Genomic DNA, 22719 nt, shown 5'->3' with positions numbered 1-22719 from the left:
TGCATGAAATGGAATCAAATTCTGAGAAACTTTGTATTCATGAGTTGCCAAAGGCATCCCAGAAAAGCGAAGAGCAGCACTCTGCTGCCCACAAGGCAATATCTGGAAAGCTGTATCCAGCTCTAGCAGCAACCTCCTTCCTTCTGAGAACTTTAGGAAGTCTGAACTGCCAATGGACCAGATTTTTTCCCTGGAGCTGCCAGATCTACGCCAGGCAGCACTATGATGTGCAGTAGGTCAGAAAATTGAGTATAGACACCCTTCCCATCCTCCAAATCTGCTCATCTATTATAGGAAAGCCAGCTCTGATGGACTGCACTCCTTAAAAGCCTTCTCTAACCCCGTTGTGGAGAAAAATAGACAGAACTGGACTAGTAGAAAAGTTGAAATCTACTGTGAAAGTGCAAACCATGGTTTCTTCCTGCCGCAGGAACAACTGTTGCTGCTCAGTGCCACAGAGTAATCCTTTTCCTCCCACACTCTGGTAAGGCAGGATCAGGAACAGTGGACATGTTTTGCATCTCTCCCAGGGATGAAGAAAACAAGGAGAGTAATAATAAATCTGTATCCCTTCAGCACTGTGGCCTCTTACCTCTGTTCACCAAGTACATTTTCTGTGCTCTATGATGCTGCTTATCTGCTCTTTGAAGTTAAACGGTCTCAGGGGATGCTGGTCATGTCTGCTTTGCCCCTTGAAGCTTCAATGGCCCCATTGTTTTAAGGGTTAATAATAACAGCAACACTTTCTTGGCTCCATGGCAGTGTAGACTATTAGGACACCTTGTTCATAATTCCCAGCACTCTTCTCCTCCAGCTGTGAAATCCAGATCTCTTTCTCACACAAGTTTTTCATTTTGCTTTACCTTTACCCCTGTCTCTCAGATTCTTTTTGTACTCCTGTATTCCAGCTCATCTCTTCATTGCCATCTCCCTGCTCAGGTTTTGTTCTCCCTGTAAACTCCAGCCATTTCTCCTGACAGAACATCACAGCATTGACTTGTTCATGCTGCTATTGTTCCTGTTCTCATATTTCCAGTTATTTCTATATTATTTGGATCAGCAAGGACTATCTGTTCATCTGGGCTGAGTATGGCAGGGTTGTATCCTCTTTCATCTCTTCACACTTCTTGTATACATGGGTGCTTTCAGGACCAGATTCCAGAGTTGAGGCCAATTATCTTTTTCTTTAAATTCCCTTAATCTAGTTTAAATGCAGAACATTCACATGATACTCTTAATCCCAAAAGCATTTGTAGTACTTATGCAGAGGCCTGCTTGTTGGACCAATATATCTCCAAAATAATCCTGTGAATATCAACCGAGGTAAATTTTAACAAAACTAGATCAAGGACTGTGTGTGCAAAAATGCTTTACCACAACTTTGCAACTGGATATTTACAGTTCTCTGGAAACGTCATCCTAATACTTGGCAACAGTCAGAAAAATAAATAAAATGTTAGGATGCATTAGGAAGGGAATGAATAAAGAATCAGAACACATCATTATGCCACTGTACAAATCTATTACTTGCCCACATCCTGAATACCAATGAGCCCATCTTGAAAATGAGCCTTTTAGACCTTGAAAAAGTAGAAAGCTCAGGCATCAGGACACCTAGAAACACCAAAAAATGTTATGCAAGGAGACTGAAAAAGAGTGAAAATGCATCAGCTTAGAGAAAAGGTGGCTGAAAGGAAGATTTGACGAAATTTGACAGAGGAGTCTGCAATCATCAGTGCCGTGGAGAAGCTGAATTGAAAAAAAAAATACAGATTATTTTTTATTTAGGAAGAATGAAGGAAAGCATAATAAAGTAACAGTGATGCCTTTTCACTTAATGCCTAAAAATAACCATGGGACTTATTGTTGGAATAACTGAGATGACAAAATATGGGTTTACAAGCATTAAAAATAATTGGATGTGTTTATAGGAGAAAAACCTAGCAAGGAAAGAAAGCAACTGAAGACTACTAAATATGGTAATAAGAGTGCTCTGTCCAACTCTGAAAGGCCCTAAAAAATCAGGCAGCTGGAAGTTAGGAGTGCAGGATCAATTACTCTACCTGTATTATTTTACATATTCACTAAGCATCTGCAATTGAGGGTTATGAGAAACACAACATAGTTCTAGATACACTTTGGTCTTACCAAATGTTGCTATACTTACATTCCTATAGCTGGCAAGCTGGTAACAATGTATGAGGAAAAGGCTGAGATATTCAAAGTTTTTGCTTGTCTTCACTGGCAACCTCTCCTCCCACGCCTCTCGAGTGGATGAACTGCAAGATGGGGACTCAGGGAGCAAACTGCCTCCCACTGTGAGGATCAGGTTGGTGACCACATGATGAACTTGAACATACCTGAGTCTATGGGACCCAAAGAGAAGCAACCCAGAGTCCTGAGGGAATTAAGTGACTGATGTAGTTGCCAAGGCACTCCCCATGACATTTGAGATGTCATGGCAGTCAGGTGAAGCCTCTGGAGAGTGAAAAAAGGGAAACATCGCACGCATATTTTAAAAAGGTAGAAAGGAGGACCCCAGCAACTACTGACTTGTCAGCCTCACCTCTGATCATGGAACAGATCCTCCTAGAAACTATGCTAAGGCACATGGAGGACAGAGAGGTCATTCAGGACAGCCAGTTGAATGGCTTCACCAAGGACAAGTCCTGCCTGACCAACCTAGTGGCCTTCTATGATGGAGTGACTACATCAGTGAACAAAGGAAAAGTTAAGAATGTCATCTATCTAGATTTCTGTAAAGCCTTTGAGATGATCCACCACAATATCTTTCTCTCTAAATTGGAGAGATGGGTGGTGAATAAGGAATTGGTTGGATGGTCACATAGAGAAATAATCAATGGATCAATGTCCAAACAGAGACTGGTGACCTTAGGGGTCCATACTGGGACCAGTACTGTTTCATATCGTCATCAATGACATAGTGGGATCAGGTGCACCCTTAGCAAGTTCGTGAACGACACCAAGCTGAGTGGTGCAGCTGACATGCCTGAGGGATGGCGTGCCATCCAGAAGGACCTGGACAGGCTTGAGAGGCTGGTGCATGCAAACCTCATGAGGTTCAACAAGGCCAAGTGCAAGGTCCTGCATCTGGGTCATGGGAACCCCTGGTATCAATCCAGGCTGGGGGATGAAGGGATGGAGAGCAGCCCTGCCAAGAAGGACTTGGGGGTGCTGGGAGATGAAACATTGGACATGAGCCGGCAATGGGCGCTTGCAGCCCAGAAGGACATTTGTATCCTGGGCTGCATCACCAGCAGCGTGTCCAGCAGGTGGAGGGAGGTGATTCTGACCCTCTGCTCCGCTCTGGTGAGACCCCCCCTGCAGTTCTGTGTCCAGCTCTGGAGCCCTCAGCACAGGACAGACATGGACCTGCTGGAGAGGGGCCAGAGGAGCCACAGGAATGATCCGAGGCTGGAACAGCTCTGCTGGGAGGACAGGCTGAGAGAGCTGGGGTTGTTCAGCCTGGAGAAGAGAAGGCTCCAGGGAGATCTTACTGCGGCTTTTCAGGACTTAAAAGGGATCTTTAGGAAAGATGGGGACAGACTTTTTAACAGGGCCTGTTGTGATAGGACAAGGGATGATGGTGTTAAACTAAAGGAGGGGAGATTCAGGCCAGACACGAGGAAGAAATTTTTTACACTGAGAGTGGTAAAACACTGGCCCAGGTTGCCCAGAGAGGTGGTGGATGCCCCATCCCTGGAGAAATTCAGGGTCATGCTGGATGGGGCTCTGAGCAACTTGATCTGGGTGTAGATGTCCCTGCTCATGGCAGGGGTTGGACTGGATGAGCTTTGAAGGTCCCTTCCAACCCAAACTATTCTATGATTCTATTACTCCTATGTCCTTATTTTACCAGCTGTGAAGAGGAAGTTTTATTTAAAGAAGCAAAAAAATAAGTTGACAGTTTCCTAACTAAAATAATGTCAGACTTTAAACAATTAATTTCAGCCAAAAAATAGATCTCAAGTCTTCCATTTTAATATTTAAAATTCAAAGCTACATCCAAGTGTTTGTGGGGACTGTGGCTAAGGCATATACTTATTTTTTCATGCTAGGAAAAAAGAAGCCCAGAATACTTACAAAATATCTAATACCTAATAGATATATCTCTTACATCTTTCTATACACCTTTCCATAGGCAGATTTATCTTCTGCCTTTCTCCTCCTTCTCCCAGCCCATACCATATAGACTGAAAAGAGTCATCTGAGAGCGCTCAGCCAGATGCTGCACTCAGACCCCTCTATACCAACAGACAGGGAGAATCTCCTACAGCTAGGAGGCAGGGAAAGAATAAAGTACTTCATGGATTGATGCAACACGAGAAGACTGGATTCTGGTGGAACATATTTTGTTCCAATATTCAAGCACTTCCGGAGCAGCTGTTCTGTCCTTACAGAACCCTCAGCGCTGTCGATGTCTGAGTGGTTTCCAACAAAACACCGAGAGCAACATCTGCCTCATGAGGTTTGTTGACTCATTCATCCTCCACCAGGGAGAAATCTGTGTACGCAAAGCCATGTTTTCTTAAGTAGGAATTGTCTTGGGGTTTTCTATAGGTGCAAAGGACTTTTTAGAGGTGACCTCACACGGCATCTAAGATGAAGTCAAGCGCCTATGATGGCATATGTATTCAGAGGAGAAATGAACAATTCAGACAACCTACTCAGCCGAGCTGTCAGACCCAAGCATGTGCATCAAGTGGATAAAGGTCTTCTTCTGGACTCTTTCAAAGCCTTGCTTCATCCATCCCTGAATTCTCCACAGGAATTGAGCATGTATTTTAGGAGGACTAGTTGATAAAGCAATGCAAGTGTACATGCAAAACATCTGAATGAGTTAGGTGAACTAGATGCTACATTCTGTCCCCAACAGAGAGATGGGCTGAAGGTGTTCAGTTGAGGTCCTGTATCTAGCTAAGGCTTAAGGCTTTGTGTTGCTGCTTTTTTCCAGAAGTTTCACATCTTTTAAGATGCAACATGCAGGTGATAATGGGAAAATCCCTCACTTCTGAGTTTAGTCATGAAATAGAAAATCTTGGAGCCAAGGGGAAGGGAGATGAGTGGGAGATCTGACATAGATGTAGTAAAGGGAGTGGGTGGTGTTTGATATTCTTTTTTTAGAGTCTTTTTTTTTCTTTAAGATAAGACAGCAGATAAGCTGCTAAAATTAAATTGTGAGGGAGACTCTGAATTTCAGGATCTTCATTAGTGCAATGCTTTGGATATAAAACTGGCTGTGGGTGTAGGTGTTTCTTATTTTAAGTCAGCAAATTCCTCAGGGCCTTCCCTGCTCTGCTCTAAAATATAACTGATCATTTCTTAGCTCTAAAAAACTCATGGGAATTTACCAATTTCAGAGCCTTGGAGCCCCTCGGGAAGTTTTGGCTATTATCTTCCTACAGGTTTTGGTCTGGGACCATTGTGTGTTAAAGGGCTTGTTTATTATGTTGTTGTTTGGGACATATTCAATTGCTGATGGCAGGTGGTTGTCAAAGACTTGTGATTTCTTCTGTCCACTGACAGCAGAATTGGAAAAGTTCTGGTATCTCGGGACAGCAAGTGTTTGGATCAGTGTCTTGAGCTACAACATCCTAGCAAGTGTGGTAAGGATGGGTTTATCTATAGCAGGCGGTCTGAGAATGGACTCAGCCAGGGTCATGTCAATATAAATAGGAGCCATTGTGTATAGTTTTGGCGTCTGGGCTGGTACTTACATGGAAAAATGAGCATTAGCCCATAACCCTGTTTTTCTGTAGTGCTATCCAGCTCACTCCTTCCCCATGGAGAGAGGATGGGATGCTCCTAAAAGGGAAGGCCAGTTGTGTTGTCTGTTTTCCATGTAGCATCTGTCTCTGAATTACTTGAGTAGCCAGCTGCAAAATGTATGAGAAAAAAGATTACGTTTATGAACACTTGGTAGTGAAGAGGAGAAGAGATTAGTTAGCCTGCTTGGTCTCACTGATGGAAATAATTACTGAGGTCACTCCTCTGAGAGAAACAATGTGGTGCTATGACAATGACCATTCCTCTGTTCCTGCTCTTTGAGGAGCTGCCTTATCACCAAATCTGTTTAAAAGAAGAATGCTTCTGCAACATATGCGAGTCAGTGCACAGATGCCTACTGATTTCTCTCTTCAAAAGATGATGCCTGCTATTATCAAGCCAGTAAACCATGATGGGCTCATAGAAGTCTGTTGCTGGAACATGTTGCTGAAATCCTGCACAGTTTATGGATTGGTAGCAGGGCCATCTATTGTGCCAACAGAGCTGTTGTTCATGCTCATTAAGCCTGTATGCTGCACACTTTCATGAATGCATAGGAGCAGCTATTGTGATCTGTTTACAAAAATAAATGGCTTGATTAGACTACATCTTTTATTTCTGTGAGCAAAAGCAACGGCCCACAGAGCAGAACAATGACCTTTAGCTTTTCAACTTGAAAATATATCCACATTTGAATAATAAGGGTGAAAACCCCCTCTTTTTTTTTTTTTTTCCATTTTATATTCAGTAACTCAATAGTTAAATAAAGCCCCACATGCCTGCAGTCGAACTGGGTTCCTGGTGATCTCAGTCTAGCATTTGGGGGGATAGATGTTCTGCATTTCCTCTGACATTAACCCTTGGACTGTCTTGAGAAGAACGACTTGAGCATTTTGCAAGGTACTCTGGTACCAGAAGGCTGAAGGAAGCATCTACACATGAAGCCACTTCTTGGTCTGCAATGCCAGCCTTCTACTTGGTTTCGGTGTAGTTATTTACCGCATCACTAGCCACAGAGAACACTTTGTTTCTGAAACAATTACCATGTGAATGCAAGCACAGCCATAGGAGCAGATCTGCAGTGCACAAAAAACTCCTTCCTTAAAGGGGTAACACTGCTTTCCTCTCATATCTTTGGGCTCCTTCCAGCTGCCACTGTGAATTCCTGCTGCTTTTGGTGCCACTGCTATCAGCAGTGTCAGCATGACCACTATCTTGAGCCTGTTTGCTCTTCCTTGGTACTCTATGTTGGGAGGGGAGATGCCTTTACTCTCTCTCTGCCCTTGCCATCCTCTTGGGTACAAGGAAGGGGTAAAAAGCCTGATCCAAAGACCCCTTCACTGTGTTATTCCTCCTCTTTCCTTTTCCATTTCTTTTTATGTCTTGACCCTGACCCACTTTTAGGATAGATAGTAGATAACTCCCTTTGAGGAAACCTTTTTGGACTGACATGCGCTGTGAGCAGAGCCCTTCTAATTGCATTTCTCACAGGATAACTGTCCTGAAGGAGTTGCATAATCCTGTCCTGCTGATGAGCTGCAAATTGACACTATGTAAAAATAGTTGAAGCTTGGCCTCCTTTCTTCTTTTGAGACTGTTTTAGAGAGTTTCTCCTTCCTTCAAAGCATCACTTACAGATTTGATTATTTGCATGTGGTGTGACTACCTTTAAATTCTGCTTTTTTCATCTCTCTTCTTTCCTTTGCATGCCTGTAGGATTATCTCTCGCCTTTACTGTTTTTCAGTGTACAGAAAAGCCTGTGTGGCCTATGAAGACAAAAGGACTCTTCATTTATGTAAGGTTATTTCATTCAAAATCAGCTCCTAATTACTGCAGTTGTATCTTTTTAGTAATAAACTAAGAGCTATGGAGAGGACCATGTCAGGAAAGGAGGATTTGGCTTAATCATAGCCATAAATGTACCTTAAATCCTGTTCAGAATTGTGATGGAGTCGAAGAATAAGGATTTGTTTGCTTTCTTGAATTTGAGCCTAAATCAAAGTCTGTGATGCGTAGTAGACTAAAGAAGAAGAAAAAGCTAAACAGCAGAGGTAAAATTTTGAGGATGAGCTGAAGGAACAGGCAGAGTGTTTGACGGGTACTTAGCACGATGAAAGCCTTTTCTCTCTGGTCCAGACTTCTTGGAATAAGTACTCATAATGAATGTCAAAAATATTCTGCAAACTGATCAGTTTCTGGCAGGACATCTGATTGGTCATGATTGATAATAACAAAAATGTGAATCATATTACAATTTCACGTCACAAATTTTCTCTAAACAATCTGAATAAGCTCTTGTTTGTTGTTTGGTTGGTTGTTTTTATTTTATGCTTGGTTTTGGTTTTGTTTTTTTCATTCCTTTTGCATGCTCACACTTTTTAGAATGACAAAGACCACAGAAATGTCTGGGTAAGTAGACATCCAAGTAATTACATCTGCAACTGAGGTCAGAAATGCATTCGTGAAATATTCTGTGCAAGCATAGATGAGAAATTCTTTGTCCTGACATGAAATCAACCTCCAGTTAAATGGATAAGAGAAAGCAATAAGTGGAGAACAGGTAAATTCCAACTTTGACTTCTTACTAATTATGGATTGGAAGAGAGACCATTGACTCAGATAAGCAGTTCATCCAGAGTAGTCTAACAAATTCCTTTGCATCAGCTGAGTCAGAGTAATTGATCCCTCTGCTTCTTACAGAAGATACTCAGTAGATTTGCCGTTGGTTAGCCATATGCATGGAGAAAGGTAACGCACCTCAGCAAAAATTCTGCTGATACCACCTGAGAACAATGTTGAGATCATGTCTGGCAAGGAAGAGACGAGAAGTGAATGAACAAAACTTAGTCACTTAAAACTAGTAAAGAAATGAATGAGAGTATCTGTTTTTGTAGGGGTCTGAATGTGACATTGAGATTAGATGAATGAAATACAAATGGAAAGACTCTCCATCTTTACTTCTTGAGATGACAGGGTGGTCTATGGTTCTGTTAGGCTTGTGTTGTTCTGGAAGGCATTCTCAGTAGAGCAAACCAAGGAGAATAATCTGGTTTGTATCACATCTTTCTGTCATGAGGTAGGCCATGTTCCTTACTTGCAATGTGAGACATGTTCTTGTTTCTTCCTTTCTTGTTTCTTCTCATTTTGTCTTTCCTTCCCTGACCTTTATTTCTCATCTTCTTTTCTTTCCAATTACTGTGTTTGGTAGGAACCCATGACCCAAAAGCAAACAGCATGCAGCAGCTTACAACATCAGGTATAAATATGAAATTTCTCGAAGGGAATCAGACCTAACCTGTTGGACAATGTTGTACTGAAATTATCACTAAAATATGAGATTGTGTTTACATAACTGAAGATGTGGTGTGGCTGTCCTCAAAATATTGCATTCTCTCTTTACTTCTCTCTTCTTCTCTGTGACTATTTCATATTTTGCTTTCAGGAAACTAGGATGACTCTGACCTCAATTAAGCACAAAGGATCCAGCCTGTCTTCACTATATAACTTTTTCCTTATTTTCTCCAAAGAACAGTTTGGGCAATGTCATGTCAGTAGAGGGGAGAAGCAGTTTTGGTTTAAGAGCCATAGTTAATGTTTTGCATTTCAAGTACCTTTCTTGATTTTTCTCTGCCTCTGTTTTTAGTAAAGGATGAGAGATTTTTAATGGTAACTATTTCTTGATGAATTGAACAAGTTTGTGGGCATGATCAGAACTACAAGCCAAGTTTGGCTCTTCATGTTCAATGGCAGTGTCCTATTACAGCCTCTCACTTTTAAAGTTCACTTATTTGATCAACACTAATGTAGAAAAGATGGAAACTAGCATTTTGGATGAAAGTTTCAACTGTGCAAATCTTCGATTCCTTCAACTGCAGTCGTGTGCTTGTGTCGAGTATATAGAAATACGAAAATACAGACATATTTGGGCTAACAATTGCATGAGTAGTTATCTGTCTTATACACTGCAAAATACTGTGTATATGGATAAGGGTACACTGTCCATGCAGAAATAACAGGTATATCTGCCGCCATTTGTCCTTAACCTTCCCGAAGGTTGTATTTAGTCTTTAAATTTTCATGAATCTTTTCTCTGTCTTTCAGAGGGAGGTATTTCTTCTGTAGTCAACTATATGATCCTTCAAGTTGTCTTTTCAATGTTGAGATTGGAAAATGAAGGATTTATTTCCGTACCAAAGGAAAATTTTGAGCACTGTGTCCCTATGTTCCTTAAAGCAGTAGCCATAGGCATGTTAGGAGAATACATACATGCCCACCTTCCCCTGTCTTTTGTGATGATCTGAAGAATAAGGGAGGTTTTTTGATTGGAAAGCAGTTTGCAAGAAGAGATAGGAACAAGAGTGATCTGATATGAATGGTACTACAGGAACTTTAGCAAAGGAACAAGAACAGAAAGAATACAGAAATGAAAGAGAGAGTGAACTTCTTAAAGATCATATTTCACAGTTCTTTATTACCATCTGCTCCCAGTTCTCTATGTATTGGGGAAGGAAAAATAGAAAAACTGCAAGTACAGAGATAAATACTTCCCTGTGGTGGAAATAACTTCATAAAACCTCAACTTTCACTTATGCTTTATCATGCTTTCAGCAGGCACCCTTGGTGTGCTATTTATAGCTGTGTAATTCACAGTAGCCTGTCGATTATCCTATAGGGCATTTCCTAACTTGGTTGGAGGACGATGGAATATCCCAACCGAATGGCAGCATTTGCTGTAACATTGTGGCACTCTTGCAAATGCAATTTCATTGCAGGCTGCCTACAGCTGGAATGGAAATGTTAAGATAAGAGGGCATCAACAGGTTTTCTGCCTTCTTGCTTTGTGCCAAAACAGAGCTAAAATGAGTGGAGGGAAGAATCTCAACTCTCTCTTAAGCAATGTTGGTTTCAGCCACATTTTTGATGCTCCTTTTTTCTGGGAATGCAAAAATGTGAGACATAGCCAGGGTACAATGCTGAGGAGATATGAAGTTTGTCATCTTTCATAGCATTACTGGCTCTGGTCTGGCCAGTTCAGGACGTAAATAGAATAAGTTATATTTTCTTCTGCTCCTCTCAGTGTCCATATGTCATTTTTAAGGTGTATCTTTTAAAAATCTACAAGGTTAGGATTAGTAAACTTCCCATAACATTTGTGTAACTTAGATTTAGACATGAAAAGTGGAGACAATCTTTTGTTTACCTGGCTTAACATTTCTAGTGGACCATTTACTTCTGCTAAATTTTGCCTGTGCTGAGCTCCAAATCTTGGTCTTAATTTACTTTTTGCTACACAGAACCTTGAAGAAAGACATGCTTTCTTCTTCTGGAGAAACAAAGGGTATGAGAATCCACCATCCACTAAGAACACAGTCCCTGGCTGAATGCTCATTGCTAGATGCCCACACCTGATTCCCTATCTGCTTTTCATCTGGCGTCATATCAGCTAGATCTTTTTTTTTTTTTTTTTTGGAAGCATGTGCTCATAGTACATTGATTCCCATCAACCTGATCATCTGCATTTCACTATTCCTTATAAATTGTGGAAGTCAAAAATATACTTTAACAGTCTGGTCTTGCTTTTACCAATGACATAGGAACAATTAACTTTTCCTTCCTAACCTTCCTTTTTGCTCCATGTTCGTCCACCCAGAACACTTAGTTTTGAGGCCCCATAGGCCAAATTCTGCATACCTGCACTGCATCCTTTTCTCCTAGAGATAACTAACAAGAGTTTAAAAAAAAGTAGTAATCAAGTTCCCTCTTTTTGCCTCCTCTGCAATGGTGATTTACAAATTTACCTATTCTTATTGAGTTTATCAGCAGCATACTTATACTCGCTCAATGAATGTGTCATACCAATCTCACTAAAAAAAGACAACTAATCTCTTCATTCAATGATTTCATATTAGCAGCTACTTTTTGAGATTAGGTTGTTGTCTAATCTATTTAAACTGAAATTTATTAATATTGTATAGATCTAATATTTTCATCAGATTGGTCTGTGCTAAGTCAAATGCCTTGCAGAAATCTAAGCACATTATATCTCTACTGATTCCTTTATCAGCTGAACTTGTAGTGTTGTGAAGGATGTAATCAGGCTTATGTGACATGATTTATTTTTCAAGAGACACTGTTCAGAGGTAGCACTTATATCCCTGTTCCTTACTTCTCTTGAAGATAAACGAATGCTCGGTCAGGTTTTCCATTAATTTATTGGGGGTTATAGAAGGGTTTTTCTTAGTCAGGTTATCCCTGCACACTTTCTGAACATTAGGATGTTAATGTTTCTTCATCCTTCCAGACTGCACCAGTACCGGGCATGCTGAAAATAAAGAGCAGCTGTCCAAAATGCCCTAAGCCAACTTTTTCTTCACTTCTAGTGCAAGCTATCTGGGTTTGCTGAAAAAATTTATTTCTTATGGTTATGGTGTAATATCCTGTTGAGTTACTTATGGACTGGAAAATACTCAATCATGCTAAAGTGATAAGTGTAGATCACACTGCTTCTTTCAAAATTCAGTTCTATTGAATAAGTTTTTGAACACATCTGGCTTCTCTACATCACTGAGTATTTTACTGCGTTCCTACTTTTGTTAGTGTTTCTCTTTTTCCTAAAATATTTGAGTAATTTTAGCCCTGCAAGCCATTCTTTTTAACCAAAGATTTATTTTTTTTTCAATTTTCAATTAAGTATCACCCATTTCCTTTATATGTGTATGTGTCAAACAGATAGAGAGTTTGCAATACGAGTACTTCTATTTCTATTTCCATCTAACCCACAGTAATAAATCCAACTGTTCCCTTTATTGTGCTCTAAAACCAACATTGGCCAGAGGTGTTTTTCAGGATTGTGGTATCAATCCTTTTTGGCTACCAGAAAACATTTTTAAATGGTTTTCTCCTGATTTTCGTTCATATTTTCTTCCTAGACATATACATCCCAGCTAACAGGCAGTCAGCAAGCTATGGTAACAGCATTCCATATTTTCCAGTCATACAGTTTGAGGAAGGCTCACTGTTGTGTTCCTGGTTTCTTGCTGTTAAGCATCACTTGTCCATCTAGGATGTTGATTTGTGCCACTGGTCTACTGCAGCATGAGGGAAAATGAATTTGCATCAGCTCCTACCAAATGTGATGTTCCTACTCAGACCCAGAATCCTGGAACTGGTGCAAATGCTGCTGAAAATCTTCCTTAGCAGTATTTGATACTTTTGTTCAGTTCACTTCTGAATGGCGTCTGACTCTTTAAAACCTTTTGTTTTAAATGAATCCTACCTCCCTCTCTGCTCCAGTCAGTTGTCAGCCAGCCATCAGCTCTTCTTGCCTCTGAGATTCCATCCCTGTTAGTTGCCCTTCTCTCTTTTGGAGCATATGATCTAGTATTTCACAGAAATTGTGCCTTGCCATGCATTACAGTTCATTGCTTTGCATCCAGTATTTCCTGCTGTCGTTAGTTTTCAAAACCAGGAAATCTCCAAAACTGTCATCTGAATTTCCCCTGCTCCCTGACGAGATCCCAGAAGTCTGCAACCCTAGAGTCTGACAAGATACCATGACCCCGTATTACACCAATTCTTCCTTTGTAACATAAAACCTCTCAGCAACACAGAAAGGGCCTCCTTCAGGTCAGTGATAAAGATGTTCAAAGCCCTGGTCCCACACAGGACCCGCTTGTCACTGGACTACAGTTGGAGGATAATCTGTTAACCACTTCCCCTGAGCCCAACATGTTTTATCTGGTTGTCTACTCATCCAGACCATAATGTCTCAATACAGGAATGCTGTGGGATGCAATGTTGAAAGCCTTGCAAATTTAAGGCAGATGACATTCACTGCTCCTCCTCCTTTGTTCACAAACCCAGTAATTTTATCACAGGAGGTACTTGAGTTAGTCAGGCATGATTTACCTTTGGTAAATCTGTGCTGATGGTTCCTAATCACCTTCTCCTCCACTGTGCATCCAGAAATGTGTTTGAAGAGGGTTTACTCCATGATTTGCCCAGGAACTGAATTCCTGCCCAAGAACCTCAGCAGTGCTGGCTGTGCAAACTGTGTTTCACCTGGGACTTCAGCTGTTCCTCTCCTTAATCTGACATGATTTTCTTAGCAACACTTCCTTTTCCCTTCCACCTTCAAATGTAATGACTCAGCTCAAATAAGAGTTTCCCCATAACGTTTTAGATTAGATATTTGGGGCTGTCTTCTTCCCACCTTTAATACACTCAGCTGTACATCTCAAATGAGTATATTCAGTGTTGGCTGCTATAAGGCTTCACTGCTCCAAAGCTAAATGTGTAAAAGGCTACTGGAAGTAATTGCAGGTAAATCTACCACTAGCCAAGAAATAATCTTAAAACAAAGAAACAAATAAAAAAGAGATACAAATTCACTTCAAACAGGACAAAAAATTAACAAAGCTATGTCCACGGCACAGCAGAAATGTGGCATTTTGTCTAGTCAGTAACTTCATGTTGAAATTTGGTTTGGTACATAAATTATGTGCTTCAAACATTTTTCTGCTTCTGCCTGTTTTCATTTTTTATTTATTGCCATCTCTTTCACAACACAATTTTTACATGTAAAACCTCAGCTGATTTTTTAATTTTTATTATTTTTTAAAATGTCATTTTACTTTAACTAAATTCTTCAGCTCCCAGAGCAAATAAGTTTTATTAGTTCTTCTGTATGTTCATTACTTGAGCATGTTATAATTGCATCCCAAATGTTCTGGTTTTGTTCCCTCTGGTCTTTCAGGATTACCTCTATATCTGGTTGTATACAGCAGCCAGAGCACTGCAAATACCTTCCAGATGGGGGGGGGGGCGGTGAATACTACAGCTTCTTTTAGTTAAAAACCTCACAGTTGCTCTGTTCATAGAGCTAAGTTTCCATATCCTAACCTTGGAGCCAGATATTTGCCTTCTCTATGTTTCTGTGCTGAGATTTCAGTATAAATGAAAGGGGATTTCATTACAGAAGCTTCTTGCCGGTATGAGATGGGTTTATGCTTAAAATAGATTACTTAATACCTTTAGTAGCAGGTTTCTAGAAGTGGACCTTGAAAGCTGTTTCTGTCAATAACAGAAACTCTTCTCTTTTAAAGAGAGTAGAGTTTCATGTAAATTTTAATTAATAAGAAAACAGTTCACCCACAAAATAAAAAAAGCACCAGTCCAATCACTTGAAAAGTAGAAAACAGTTTGTAAAGTGCAATCAAATAAAAATTCTCTTGGGTTTTAATGTGTTGAATTTTTGATGTTGCTGATAAACAGGCAATCTGATATTTGCAGGAGGGAGTTCCCTTGTGTCTATAACCACTAAGTTTAAAACTGTATGTAAGCACATGCTGAATATTTAAGGTTTGATTAAGACTAAAATTAAATATTGGGTTTAGATTTTCATACTTTTACTCTGTGATGCCTGAGTTGAAGTTGGAGCTCTTGAATGTTTTTTCTGTCCTCTGTCAACCTCCTTTCTGATTCAGCTGAAATGCACAGACCTGGTGTCACTCTTTCTTCCTTTGAGTTTCATAAATATAGCTAGAGGTGCCCCTTTTACACTGAGGATGCCTGTCCTATGAATTTAAATAACAAACACTACAGGCAGATTGTCCAAAGATGCATTCACCTTGGACCACTCCCATTTCACAGAGGAGTAGGCATCTGCTGTGGCTGAAATTGGATGGACGCGATCCAGAACTTCAGGTTACCCAAACCAGAGACAGAGACAACTAGCAATAGTGATCCGGCTACTTTTGTTGTGTCAGTGTGTATTGAGGCACTTTCATCAGAGAAATATTTCTGGCTTTGCAGTGCTCTGAAATTTGATTTGATGGTGTGGAGGCTGTCCAGCTCCTCAAGCTTTATCATCATCTATTCCATATTTAGAGAGGCTGCCTTTGCATTCCTTCATGCCAAAACAAGATTCCTTTTATTTAGAGGAGCAGTCAAGATGGTCTGAGTAGCTGAGATAAGAATAAATCTATCTGTGGAAAACCTGCAGGGGAACAGATTTTGCCATGTTAATGAAGATATTAATTATTTGTAATACAGAGCAGCAGAACCCTTGGTGTAACCAGGCTTGAAGGCTCCTTGAAAATGCATTTTATGGACATGCAAGGAGACACAATCTGTGTTCTGAGGGATGTAGGATATAGAAGGCACATGCATGCGCAGGAGAGGTGGGAGAGTGAAAGAAGAATTGAAAAGAAGAAATGCAAAATATGGGAAAAGCACTCTGTGAGTTGATGAGTATATGATGTTTGTCCTTCACTTGCATTTTGAGGGCAATAACTGGGGAAGGGTATACGGGGTCAACTAAGGCAAGGGAAGGAGCCAGTGAAGAGGCACTGATGATATCGTGGAATGCAGATAAAAGAAAGCATTTTGGTGGTGTTATGTAAGCAACTGAGTGGCAAGACGAGGGCTCGGCACATACGTGCTTTGGAGAAGTTTGTGCGCTGAAGCTATTTGTGAAGAGACAGTAGAATCTAATTCGTTTGAACTCTACCATCTGTGGTGTAATTGCCTTATTGCCAGTGGGATTTATATGAGCAAATGAACACGAGAAAGAAGAAGAATACTAATAGTAGTGGTTTATTTTATATAGGACTATCTCTGTTCATCTGTGTAAACCATATAAAAATAAGACTATTAAAACCTATTTTGTACAGGATTATCTCTTTTCAGATGTGAAAATTATATTAAAAAAATAGGTCAATTACAAGAAAACTTCTACTAAGGAGGGAAAAACACACTATCATAAAAAGAATCTGATTGCTCTCTAATTGCAAAGAATAAAAAAATCACTAACGTCATTTCTAAGATGTATCTTCAGAAGAACAAAAATAATATTGGAAGCTGACATCTTTCTTTTACAAATAGTTCCTCTAAAAGCTGCTGGTTTGACAAGCTTCCAAACTGCCATCTTCTATTTATACATAAAGCCATTGCAATCTTTTTCCCCAGCTGATATTTGGTAACAAGGCACTTAGCAGATGGTATGCCAAGTTGAATCATTTCTTTTGTGATATTGAAGTGTGGTTTTTAAACCTCTTTACCATTAAAAACTATGTAACTTGTTCTAGAACAGCTACCACTGTGGTCACAGAGACATTCCTTCATCTTCACAAACCATGCCAACTAATGAATCAGGCAGGTGTTGATGATAGGCAAAGTGAATTTCTTGCTACAGGCAGTATTTGACCATTTTCACATAGACTGAGACCCTTGGAATATCCATGTATATGGTCAGCTTAGCACTGCTCCGAGAACAGACTGCTATCCTGACACGTTTTCACCTACATATCATGCCTGACAGTGTTGACCCAAAGCTGGCCTTCAGTAAAACAGTAGAGCAGACAGTGTTGAAATTACAGGTCTCCTTTTTATAACAATCCTGATGCTCTTTGATTAGAACTGGTGAAACTAGATCAAGGGGTTGGAACAGAAAAACTTCAAATTCAACGGCATGTTAGACTTCTTCAGCTTCAGTCCACTTTCTGCATTTGAACTGGTCACTACAATGAAGATCCTGTCATCATGGGGTACATTGAGTAACTTAGGGGTAGTTTTGGAGTTAGCTAAGATTACATAAAGTTTCTGCAGGACATTGTGATGAGCTGGAAAATGAGGGATGGCAGGGTTTTGTTTCCTCATGCTAAGAGGACCTAGGGACAGACTGAGCTTTTCCTAGCAATGCTTCGTGGGAAAGCTTATATACTGAATAATCGCTAATCCACTGCCATTACATTAAACAATTGATGATTATCATTCACTGGAATGATCCATTCTGATAGACCATTATACAGCTTTGGTTTTGTTTCATATCAGGTTCCTGATGAGATACAAAATGTTACATAGCTGTGGATGAAACAGACAACAAAAAAGGAAAGGCAGAGACACACAAAGATGACATGCTTGTGGAGATCACAGGCTAACAGCTCTTCTTCAATTTACTTCTGTTGTCCAGTTAATGTTTATTTCAGAGACTTGATCTGTTTGCTGTCATGTAGGTAGGTAGCACCAGTGGAGACTTTAGCTGTTCACATAGGACGAGCAGAGCCCGTGGGAGAAAAGAACCTCCCTGGACCAACCGTGGGAGACCAGGAACACCCTAGGGCAGCTCAAATGGCTTTAAATGCCTCCTTATGACTCTCGTGTCAGTCCAGTTTTTTACATATAGTTTATTAATCTATTAATATTACTGAGATCGAATCAAATTTTTTTAGAGAGCTCCATTCCCACAGTATCCAAGTACTACCTATTAGATGATGATTTTAAAAACAAATCCACTGCCATCAAGACAAAGTATAAACTAAGATCTTAACTGACTCAAATCTGTCCAAGACAGGTTAATTCAAACTGACTGGCAGTCATTAAAATTCAGTCTCTACTGTTACAGGCATTATCGAGATCCAGTAATAAATCTGTCTTAATAAAAGTCTTCCTGGAAAATAGACAATGGGCTCTGGTGAGTAATATCCTGGCTGCAAATAATTTAATGGGAAATTTTCCTAAGTTTTGTTTAGAAAATGAAGATTGGGGGGATTTTTAAGAGAACCGTTGCCTGTATTTATTTGCCTTTTTTTTTTTTTTCCCGTCCCCACCTCCATTTGGGGAAAACAAATATATTCTTGGTGCCAAAGACAAGGTTTGGGTTAACTGTACTTACCCTAATGAATGACCTCCCTATCCTTTGGGGTATTGGTAGACGAAAAGCTGGACATGAGCTGGCAACGGGCGCTTGCAGCCCAGAAAGCCAATTGTATCCTGGGCTGCATCACCAGCAGTGTGTCCAGCAGGTGGAGGGCGGTGATTCTGCCCCTCTGCTCCGCTCTGGTGAGACCCCACCTGCAGTTCTGTGTCCAGCTCCGGAGCCCTCAGCACAGGACAGACATGGACCTGCTGGAGAGGGGCCGGAGGAGCCACAGGAATGATCCGAGGCTGGAACAGCTCTGCTGGGAGGACACGCTGAGAGACCTGGGGTGTTCAACCTGGAGAAGAGAAGGCTCTGGGGAGACTTTATTGTGGCCTTTCCGTATTTAAAAGGGACCTGTAAGCAAGATGGGGACAGACTTTTTAGCAGGGCCTGTTGCAACAGGACAAGCAGTAATGGTTTCAAACTAGAGGAGGGAGGATTCAGGCTAAACATAAGTAAGAAATTTTTTACAATGATGGTAGTGAAACACTGGCCCAGGTTGCCCAGAGAGGTGGTGGATGCTCCATCCCTGGAGACATCCCAGGCCAGGCTGGACGGGGCTCTGAGCAACCTGAGCTGGTGCAGATGTCCCTGCTCATGGCAGGGGTGGCACTGGATGAGCTTTGGAGGTCCCTTCCAACCCAAACTATTCTATGATTCTACGATCCTGGTCAAATCCTCTGTTGTCACCATTCCTACATCTTCTCCAGTCCCATGGCCTGCTCAGTTTTGTGTGTTATCCCTGTGCTCCAGTCACATTCAGCAGTGTCAGTAGTTATTTCATGTTCATTAGCAGATGAAGATTAAGTTAAGATGAAGGCTGGTGACTAACTAAGGCTCAGCACAATTTAGTTTGAAAGTATAACAGTAAATTCAGCTGCTATGTACAGTAGAGGTGAATTTATGTTTCATTTCCATAATTACAAGTAATAAGAGGGACTGAATATTAATTCTAAATATTACAAGAAACTATCACACGAGGAGTTGCCAGCATTACTTTAAGTCTAGAAAGAACATAATAAAATTGAAAAAATTAAATGTAGTTATATACCTTTTTACACATCCTTAGCAATTTTGGTGAACATGATTTTTGTACTGACAAACTGGTACAAAACCTATTTGAAGGGATAGGACTTGCTGTCTAATTATTCCCAATGTTTCCGCTGAAACTTTTAGACTCTATATCTGTTTGCAGTTGTTCAACTGAAACGTTCTCCCATGGAGAATTGTGAAGCTTCATTTCCCTTAAAATTTTCCAGGGACAGGACGTCAGTCTAGGCAGAACACCCTTAAGAGGACCTAGGGGGATTCCAAACAGTACATTTAAAAAGACATGTCATTATAGCTGTGTTTTTACAATTGTCACAGAAATAGTTGTTTCTTGGGGAACCTTTCTTTTTGCAAACTTGACTGATGCTTTGAATACTTTTTTTCTTCTTTTTCAAGATGAAAAAAGTACTTGAAATTTTCCAGTCTAGGTATATAATTTTTTTTTCATGAAACACCTCAATATCAGTATAATACAGAGGTCCAGTTCTTGATTATATGCTACAGAGTGGATTTCAGAGGCAAAATAATATTTTTGACCACAGTGGATGACTACGCCTTAGTGTTAAAGACTGCTGTTGTTTGTTGTGTAGTAAATCTGGGAGGAAAATGGTGAATCTACCATCTGAGATGACTGAGAGGCATGAGAAGTGATACATTTGTATTTGCTATAGAGATGTCTTTTATCTCTTGTAGGGTCAGGAAGCCTCTTCAATGGCTGATATATTAACCAGGATTCTAGAAAAACAGATTTGATTTCTCAGCTCTCCCAAACTGTGACAACTGGGGCAAATCATTATTTGGGATTTACCCCCACCTCACCTTGACATTTACCTGAGGTAACAATTCTGGCAGACTAGCTATTCTGTGTCATCCCTCTAGTCAGCAGTGACAGACGGAGAGGATTCAAAAGGTGGCTGAACCCCACTAAGGTATCATTTGATTGTGAGGTGTACCTACTCCTTTCTGTTGCCTACAGAGGGACCTCCACTGATTTCTGGTTAAGCAGAGCAAATCTAGACCTTCATATCTTGACTTTCCACTTGCAGAAGGAAACCATTTCCATTCTTTCATGAATTCTGTAAGTATAGACTCTTTCCCCCAGTTTTTTAAGTCAACACTTCTGTCTCTGAACTAAGGCAGAAAATGGCATTGTAAAAATACTTGAAAACAAGAATAAAGCATGTGTGTGTGTAATGTTAACCTTTATCTCATGCCATTAGAATTCTTAAGAGAAGTCTTGAAAATATTTAATTGGAACCACCTTTTCGTGTCCTCACTTGCCGCCTAAGGCAAAGCTAACACTCTCCATTATGCAAACGTCTGAAAAGCTAACCCATTGCATTTATTTACAAGTTCATGTTAAACTGATTGCCCTTCCTCTGTGCAGCTCAGGAATTATACGCATCATCTGATCCTGATGGTAGATCGGTACAATGCCAGCAATGACATCGTTTACTTCAATGTTTCTATTAATGGTAAATTTATCCAGCTAAAAGGATGAGGCATCTGCCCTCAGGTTTATGCTAAATTGAAATTACCACTTAGCCTACAATGAATTGCCTATACTTTGATTAATCGGCTAAATTCCAGAGCTGACCTTTTCAAAATTACTGAATTACTAAATCCTGAGACAGACAACAGAGTTCCTCTTACAAGGAGAAGTGTATTATGCAAATATGTAGGGTCACCTAGAGAAGAATCCGGCTCTTGGTACCTTGTAACCCATACACACAGGTGTTAGCCAAGGAGTCATGTCAACCCATAACCGTGGTTTATAGCTGCGGTATAAAGCTTCTCCGCTGCCCCAGCACTTCCCAGACCACAGTCAGACAGATGATCTGGAGGTGTAACAAGTGATTCTGCATTGTCTTTCAGCACCTAAATTAGCATTACTTTCCATTTCTGGAAAAGCCCACCCTGAGCTCTGCAACCTGCTCTTAGAATGCAATGATAACCATGCTAGCTGGAGTATCTCTAAATAATGCTGTGTTGTAGGTATATCCTCAGCCAGATCAGAGGTTGCCTGTTGCTGTTGAAGACTCAGTTCAGAGGAGGAGGTTCCAGCCCCTAGAAAACACATTAAAGCACTTTTTTTTGGTCTTTTTTTTTTGTCTTTTTTTTTTTTTTATACATTGTATACAAATTGCATAGAACTCACAGAATCACAGAACCGTTGAGGTTGGAGGACATGTCTGGAAGTCATCTAGACCAGTTGTCTGCTCAGAACAGAGTCAGTTTGCACACATTGTCCAGGGCTGTGTTCAGTGAGGTTTTTAGTATCTCCAGGGATGGAGACTTCACAGGCTCTCTGTGTAACCTGTCCCAATATTTGATCACCCTTATGGTAAAAGTTTTTTTCTTACATTTCAGTGAAAAATGGGGGACTCTCTTAATATTTCTAAACACAGATTCTGTGCTGCTGTGTTCCTGCAGAGATGTTGCTTTCAAGGCCTGAATATTTTCTTATACAATAAATGAATGAGAGGGAGAAGAGGAAGAAGAAACCACCAATGAGTTAATACATCATGAGCCACTGTCATTAACCAGTGAGGCCAATATGTATTATAGAATTGGCGTATTCAGCTAAAAAGAGAGAGATTCTGCTCTGGCACTGGTGTGCTCTGGAATTAAGGTGATGTAAATGACAAAACAACATAGTACAATGGATCCTCTGCTAAAAATAAATACCCATGTCCCACATGACATCTTGCACTCATCCAGTTTTGGCCACAAGTGAAGAAGTCTGGAGATAAGCAAATACTGGATGACTGCTTGCAATATTGGATAAGTCTTAGGGAAGCTGCAATGTGTCCATGATGAAACTGAAAATCTAGGTGAAGGTAAATGCTTGTAATTTTGACGGTATGAACTGAGAAAAATGAACTATTTCCTAAAGAGGGTTGAAAGACCCAGGAAAAGGAAAACTATTGACCTTGGCATAGAGGATTGCATGGAAGGAACCGATGGAAAGGGCTCAAGCACTTCTGTTAAAGAAATTAAAAATTCATGCCATAAGGTGGAGTAAAAATATGGCTGCAATAAAGCAGGAAAGTCTGTGTTCCCCAGCTATAGGTAAACACACTGAGTTGGACAGTCTGCATGATGTAGTGCAATCACTTGAGGACTTATAATGTGAAAGTTTGTAAACAAAATTATCTGAGAAGTTTCTTCTGAGTAACGA

The sequence above is a fragment of the Caloenas nicobarica genome, chromosome 3, assembly GCF_036013445.1.
Source record: "Caloenas nicobarica isolate bCalNic1 chromosome 3, bCalNic1.hap1, whole genome shotgun sequence".
Lineage (NCBI taxonomy): Eukaryota > Metazoa > Chordata > Aves > Columbiformes > Columbidae > Caloenas > Caloenas nicobarica.
This window is presented reverse-complemented; position numbering follows the sequence as displayed.